At 42.6% G+C, this 6,759-nt stretch overlaps 1 long non-coding RNA gene across 1 annotated transcript; it reads left to right on the top strand.

Moving 5' to 3' along the window:
- The first annotated feature begins 2,207 nt into the window (after nucleotides 1-2,207).
- On the top strand, nucleotides 2,208-6,162 carry LOC131247431 (uncharacterized). The gene is made up of 2 exons (XR_009171732.1): nucleotides 2,208-2,310; nucleotides 5,749-6,162. It is a non-coding gene; the product is annotated as an uncharacterized LOC131247431 (long non-coding RNA).
- The last annotated feature ends 597 nt before the right edge of the window (nucleotides 6,163-6,759 follow it).

Raw genomic sequence — 6,759 nt, 5'->3', positions numbered from 1 at the left:
TTCAGTCGAACTAAAAACGTGCAAATCTTCATAGCGTGCAAACTGAGATTCCATCCCTAATTTAGTTGGACCGATGATATACCGGTCGAACCGAAACAGGACTTCTCTGCACTAGCAGATTGACAGAATCTACGGCATCCTGCACAATAGTTGGGTTGGGTCCTCTTGAGGTCGGTTGGGTTGGGGTTGACCCTCAACGCGACCTGACCCAACCCACCGGAGTTTCACCCCTATTTGGAGATAATAAAAAATCTGCAAAAAAAGTCACCAAACATGTCTACAAATCGAGATCTATCAAGGGGCACCACTTTTGACTGATCCAAGGTGGTTGCCCATATGGCTGATGATATCATTGTATGACCTGAAGCACGCAAGTGTGTTTAAAAACTGCTGTGTTGCACTCCAGAGACATGGAGGAACAAAAGAAAAATGAAGAACCAACCTTATATGTTGTCCAGAGACATTAGGAAAGGCTTATAGATCTGAAGGAGGCTTTGTTACAATGAGATCTGCAATAAAAGGTTGAGAGAGTCCATACCTTCACTGAAAGGAGCCACTCGACATATATACAAATACAAATATCCATAACTAAACCCTTTTCAATGAGAAAAATGAAATAAAAAGCAACAGCAAAAGCTGCAGTCTTGCTGTCCTCCTTTTGTGTGTATTTTGTCAGGGGAATTTGCGGCTGAGTGACTTTGACATCAGGAAGTGTGACCCACTCAGCCGAGAAGACTGGAAAGTGTGTTCAAAATGACTTTTGTCGCAAGGGCTGTCTGTGTGGGACCAGAATCGTCTACAAAACTTTGTTTTACGTGGTGCATAAAACACCCAAGCTCTGCGGAGCACACCATATCGATATGTAAATCCCTCTGTTCATAAGCTGAGAACCCTTACTTGAACCGTACATACAAAAGATCAGCCTGATAGAAAACTCTGATGGGCTACATCAATGGTATCAACTGAAATTGCTCCTGAAACCTCTAATTTCATGCAGTGTTGCCTGCCTAGACTTTTGGATCAGGTTGACTTTTGTCTCTTCACTTCATCCTGGTGAGTTACACCTGATTAATGAATTTGATGAAAGACACCAAGGTGGCCCCACACAAACCTATGGTTGGCATCATCCCTATCGTTCCTTGTGGTGTAGCCCACCTGAGTTGTAGATCTGGCTGATTGATTTTTTTTTGATTTTTTTTTCTTCCAAGGACTTAGAATTGAGCATAGAACCTGATGGATGGAGTGGATGATACATATACAACATTGTATGCTCCACAGAGATTTGGTGTTTTACATGCTGCACAAAATAGGTGTTGTAGAGGATTCCGGTCTGTCTGTGTGGGGCCTGTACTGGATTTGAATCTGGAAAGCGGATATGCAAATGCATGGGTTCATTCTCAGGTGTGTTATAAGAGTTAGAAGTCGGAACCATTGGTCATGATTCTCAACCAGCATTAACTTATCATTCAAAGAGAAATACCTAGTAAATTTAGAACTATCTTTTGTTTTGCAAGCTTCCTTGTTTGAGTGAATTATATGTTAGAGAGGAATAAAGATCATTAACATTTTTGTAATAATAATAATAATAAAACTACTCTTGATGACCTTGTCTATGTGCATAACAAACTTTACGTTATCCCATGTTACAGAGGCATGTCATATCTGGGAATGCAACATTGCTACGAGATTGATAGAACCTTCATTGGTATGTATCTGCGTGTCTGCGTAGTGATCATATCCACAGTTTCAATTTGGATGGTTAATTTCAGTTATATGTATGATCACTATGATCAAAACCGTTGATATGATCACAATGGACGACCATTGACCCATACACGATAACTCCCAGATTGTAAGATCGCAACTACAGAAGATTCTTTTTTCTTTTTTTTTTAATACTTACGTTCTTCAGTTACATGTGTATTTCTGAATCATTGCCATTTTTTTTTTCTCCAACTGTATATTTGTTGGTGACCTATTGAAGGGTTAGGATTCTTCCAATCTGGTTAGTTATTGGCACTTCATCCGATCACAGTTAGGTTCATCATATCGATAGTTTGGATCACTGAACCCTGGGACTCCCAATGGTACAAACTGAAACCAACACAAGCATAACCTTGGAGTGTTCCGGTTCAGATTTATGTTTTTGGACTTTGTAATGCCCTCTGCAATATGTTTTTTTTTCCTTCTCAAGTTGGTTATTCATTTGAAGCAGGTAGTCAGATTTTCAATGTGCCTTTGGATCCTGAATTGACATTCTTCTTGGAGGACTTTGGCGCCGCCATCATTCATTAAAAATGTCTTCTCCAGGTTGGTCTTTTCCACTTTAAGAATTGTTCTGTTTCATGATATCATGCACTTCATTTCTGCATTATAATTAAGGGAGGCTGAGTTCTCGTCCCGAACGGGGAACTTCCTTGTTCGGAACTTAGTTTGTACAAATGGGGCCCATAGTTGGTCTATCCAAGCCATTGACCTGACAACCCTGGTCATGGATAGACCCAGAATTTGGGATCTTCCAATTTGGGATAATTTGGTGGAATGGTCTATCCATGATGGCTGCGGTCAGATCATGGCTTGGGTAGAGCAAGCTTGCACAACTACAAACCAAGTTTTGAACAAATAGTGAACTCAGCCTCTAATTGAGTTTTTTTTTTTTATAAATTAATTTTTGAATGAAAAATGTAACTTGCATATGAGGAATTATTGCTCTAAATATTGAGAAATTACAAAAAATGTGGGCCCCAAGAACCGTAGGTTTTTATGATTTAGATTCTGGCAAAAGCCAAACTTCAGTTTGATAGTACATGTCCTATGACTGGAATATGAGTGACGCTATATATGCAAAGTGCGAATGGTACTCAGCGTGAGTGGGATGGAGAAGTGGCCTTGCCTTGTTTGCGACATATGGGCCATTCATCAGGTGGGACAGGCCATTCATCAGGTGGGCCCATCTGATCAAGGGTCTGGATCCCCACCTGACGAATGGCCTGGATATTGCAGTATGCCAAATTGGCATGCTAACAGACCAACCCAATGAATAGCCTGTGTCCATTTAGCAATGTTTTGAACTTTATTTTTTGGGTGCTCTCTTGCCAGGCCAATTTTTCCGTTGCCTTGTCATTTCAGCTTCAATTTGTTGCTTGGAATTTCTGCATCACTTGAATTGAGATGCTGAACATAGTTCAAAAACCCAAACAGTCTGACTTGGCTCGATGTCTAGCCAGGTTGGGCCAACTCGGAATTGATTGAGTCTTTATTGACTCGACTTGGTATTTAATGATGAAATTAACAATATTTATAATAGTATAAATATTTAAAATATTTAGTGCAACTGAACACACTGATGTGGTACTAAGTCACCTCCTATCCACATTGGGGCCCATCTGATCAAGGGTCTGGATCCCCAAAATCATGGGCCTCATTGGCCCAATGATGGCCCATCAGGACACTTGAGTTCACTTCATGATTTTGATTTCGTGATCCTACTGTTGTGCATTTAAGATGCATTAACTTGCTCTTACCAAGGTTTAGTGTCTTTGATGTTGATGACAGTGGTTGTACTAACCATAGTTTTGAAGCTCGACTAGACTCGATAATCAGCTGGTTGGGTAAACATGAAGACATGAAGGAGTCTTTATTTATTTATTTTTGAAAGGTGCAATTTTATTAGGCAAAAGCGCCTCCCCCACCACCCCCCCCCCCCCCCCCCCAAAAAAAAAAAAAGAAAAAAAAATGAAGGAAGAAGGAAAAGTAAGGAGCAAACCTAGCCTAAAAAATGAAAAAACAAAGAGTGCAACAACAGCATCCCCTGGGTCATGCATGATCCCAGAAAAAAAGGTGAAAATGACTAGGAGCACGGTTCGAGGGGCCCAGTCCATAAACAGGAACAACGCTCTGTTAAACACTCCTAAGGCTGAAAGACTCTCATAGTGAAAACAACGAGTATTTTTCTCCCTCCAAGTAACCCAGAGAACTGTAAGAAGAATGAGTCTCCATCTCTTTCTACCCAATGACCCCCTGTCTACTTCATGCCATCCCAGCAAAAGATCTCCAACGGAAGCAGGCATGATCCAGCAGACACTGGCTAAAGAGAACACCCCCGACCAGATGATTGTCAAAAATGGACAGTGAAGGAAGACATGGTTGACCTTTTCTGCATCTCGTTCACAAAAGAGGCACATGTTTGGAAGGACCATTCCTCGCTTTCGGAGATTATCTATTGCGAGCACATGACCTCTTCCAACGATCCATGCAAACCCTATGATTTTAGGGGGAGCCCCATACGGCCAAACAAAGCTCGAAGGGCTAGGAGATTCTGAATTTGCTGGTCTAGTGAGAAGATCAAAGAAGGAACCTGAGGCTTTACACTTCCAAACCAAAGAGTCCTCCTCTCTCTTCTGACGAGATACAGGCTCCCTGCAAACAGGAGAGTAAATTAGCAAGGCTGGCGATCTCACTAACCCCCAGTTCCTCGTAAAAGGAGAAGCCAAAGGCCTTCCAATCCCCTCCCAGAATGGCATTGATCCACAGTGATATGAATATCATTGCAAACAGATGCCAGGTCCTGGAATAGGGAGATGAGAGTTTTCTCCCCCAGCTAGGGGTCCAACCAAAATATCACCCTTTCACCATTACCTACCAAGAATCCCACACCTTGAAAGACAGGCTACCACCTGATATATACCTTTCTGTATAAATGATGACCGGTAGAGGGAAGAAGATTTTGTTCACCATCCCATAGGAGATGGACTATATTTAGCAACTACAAGAGATATCCACAAAGCTGACTCCTCTTTAGAGAACCTCCAAACCCACTTGCCCAAAAGCGCTGAATTTACCAAATCCACACGCTTAATTCCTTCTCCCCCTTGTGCATATGGGGTACACACTAACTTCTAATTTAGCAGGGGAAATTTTCTAGAGGAAGATCCATCGTGCCAAACGCACAGCGCCTAGTATCCATCGTTTACGTCTGGGACTGCTGGGGTATCTAATCCCATTCGCTCCCCTAGCTTTTGTCTCTCAGTGTCAGTGTTGGCTTAGCAGAGTGCTTTCGCCGTTGGTGTTCTTTCTGATCTCTATGCATTTCACCTCTCCACCGGAAATTCCCTCTGCCCCTACCGTACTCTCCAGCTTGGTAGTTTCCACCGCCTGTCCAGGGTTGAGCCCTGGGATTTGATGCCAGACTTGAAAAGCCACCTACAGACGCTTTACGCTGTGAAGTGAATTGGAATTGTAATCAGATACATCTTGAGTTTTTGAGAACCATTTAAATTACTAGATTAGTATTTTAAATGGTTCTCGCACAAACTTTCATTATAAATGGGATTCCTATGTATTTCAGTCCGTTTCTTCAATTAGATGAGGTCCCTGCGTAATTTATCAATTCTGGAAATAACTGATTTCGGGCAATGGAATAAAGACATGTAGTAGACAGGGAGGTTAGCTAAAGAGTCCTTAATACAAGCCTGACTCCGAGAGAAAGCAAGCTACTCTTCCAGGAGGAGAGTTTTTTCTCTGTTCTTTCAAGCACTATCCCAAAGGTATAACGGAGGCTTTCCCACACAAAGAGGGAGACCCAGGTAATAGGTGAGAAAGGATCCAACTCTACAACCAAACACAGCCGACTCTACTTGATAGTTGATTTACAGATAAAAATATAGGAATGAAATTCTAGAACAGTAAAGACTTCTACAAGTAATATAAATTGCCTTATTGAGTAGTAATAACAAGTGATTGGTGCAGTGATTGAATGCTTTGTGCCCCTCGGTGGATCTCCTTCACTTCCGTTCTTGGCCTGAGTTTTGTCAAGTGAATTTTCCAGTTGACTTGATGAGTGAGTCCAGTTAAAGGGCTGAGTTTTGCAATGACTAGGCTCAAAATCTCGCCAAGTCGGTTGATTCGGATGAGTTTCGAGGGAGTCAGCTAGTTTTAGAACTATGGTGCTAACCTGTTCTTACCCTATTTGAATATGTAAGACTATGGTCATTGAATTGCGGTCGGTTGGGGTTCTCATTGGGCCATGTTGTCCCATAGAGATTTCAGGTTTAGCCCTCCAAAGGCTGGACTTCAGAGTCAATGTTAGGCCCACTGGCTGAATCTGGGTCCACTTTTAATTGGAGACCGAAATAAATAATAATAATAAAAGATGTTAGGCCTGGCTGCTAGATCTGGGCCCTCTTTTAAAGCAAGAGAAAAGAAGAAGAAGGTTGGGCCTAGGCACAAACCCAATAACCTCTCTCTCTCTCTCTTTTTTTCCCTTCATTGAGATCTGAAAAAGCCAAAACCATGGTTCTCTTTGTGATTGTCATTTGCTGGTCAGGCCCATGAACGAACTTCGGGAGCGGCAAGTAAACTGGAGGGGCTGATGCCCCATTTCTCCTCCGCCCTATTCGGAACTTGGGCTTCATGAAGATTTTATAAATCAAGTGACGACACATGGTAAATGCACTATAATGTATATGTGAATGGGTTGTGAAGAGGTGAGGTTGGGGCCCGGCTAGTGTTAGCCTCAGCCTACAGCAAACCTTTGGGCCAGAAAAGCATGAGCTCAGGGGCTTGATTGAGGCGTGGGCTGCGCCGTAAGATTTGGCTTTTCCAAGCCAGTTGTGTGCTGACTGCTGAATGCCAATGCCTGGGTGAGGTGTCCAGGGCCTGGCTCTGGTCGAGAGTGGGTCGGGACGTTGGACCCATCTCAGAGTAACTCAGGTTTTGGACTAGAACCTCAGGGGGGAAACATTGCACTTCATTAGTGGA

The sequence above is a fragment of the Magnolia sinica genome, chromosome 5, assembly GCF_029962835.1.
Source record: "Magnolia sinica isolate HGM2019 chromosome 5, MsV1, whole genome shotgun sequence".
In the NCBI taxonomy this organism is placed as follows: domain Eukaryota; kingdom Viridiplantae; phylum Streptophyta; class Magnoliopsida; order Magnoliales; family Magnoliaceae; genus Magnolia; species Magnolia sinica.
The sequence above is the reverse complement of the archived record's forward strand: the minus strand, read 5'-3'. Positions and strand labels throughout refer to the sequence as shown.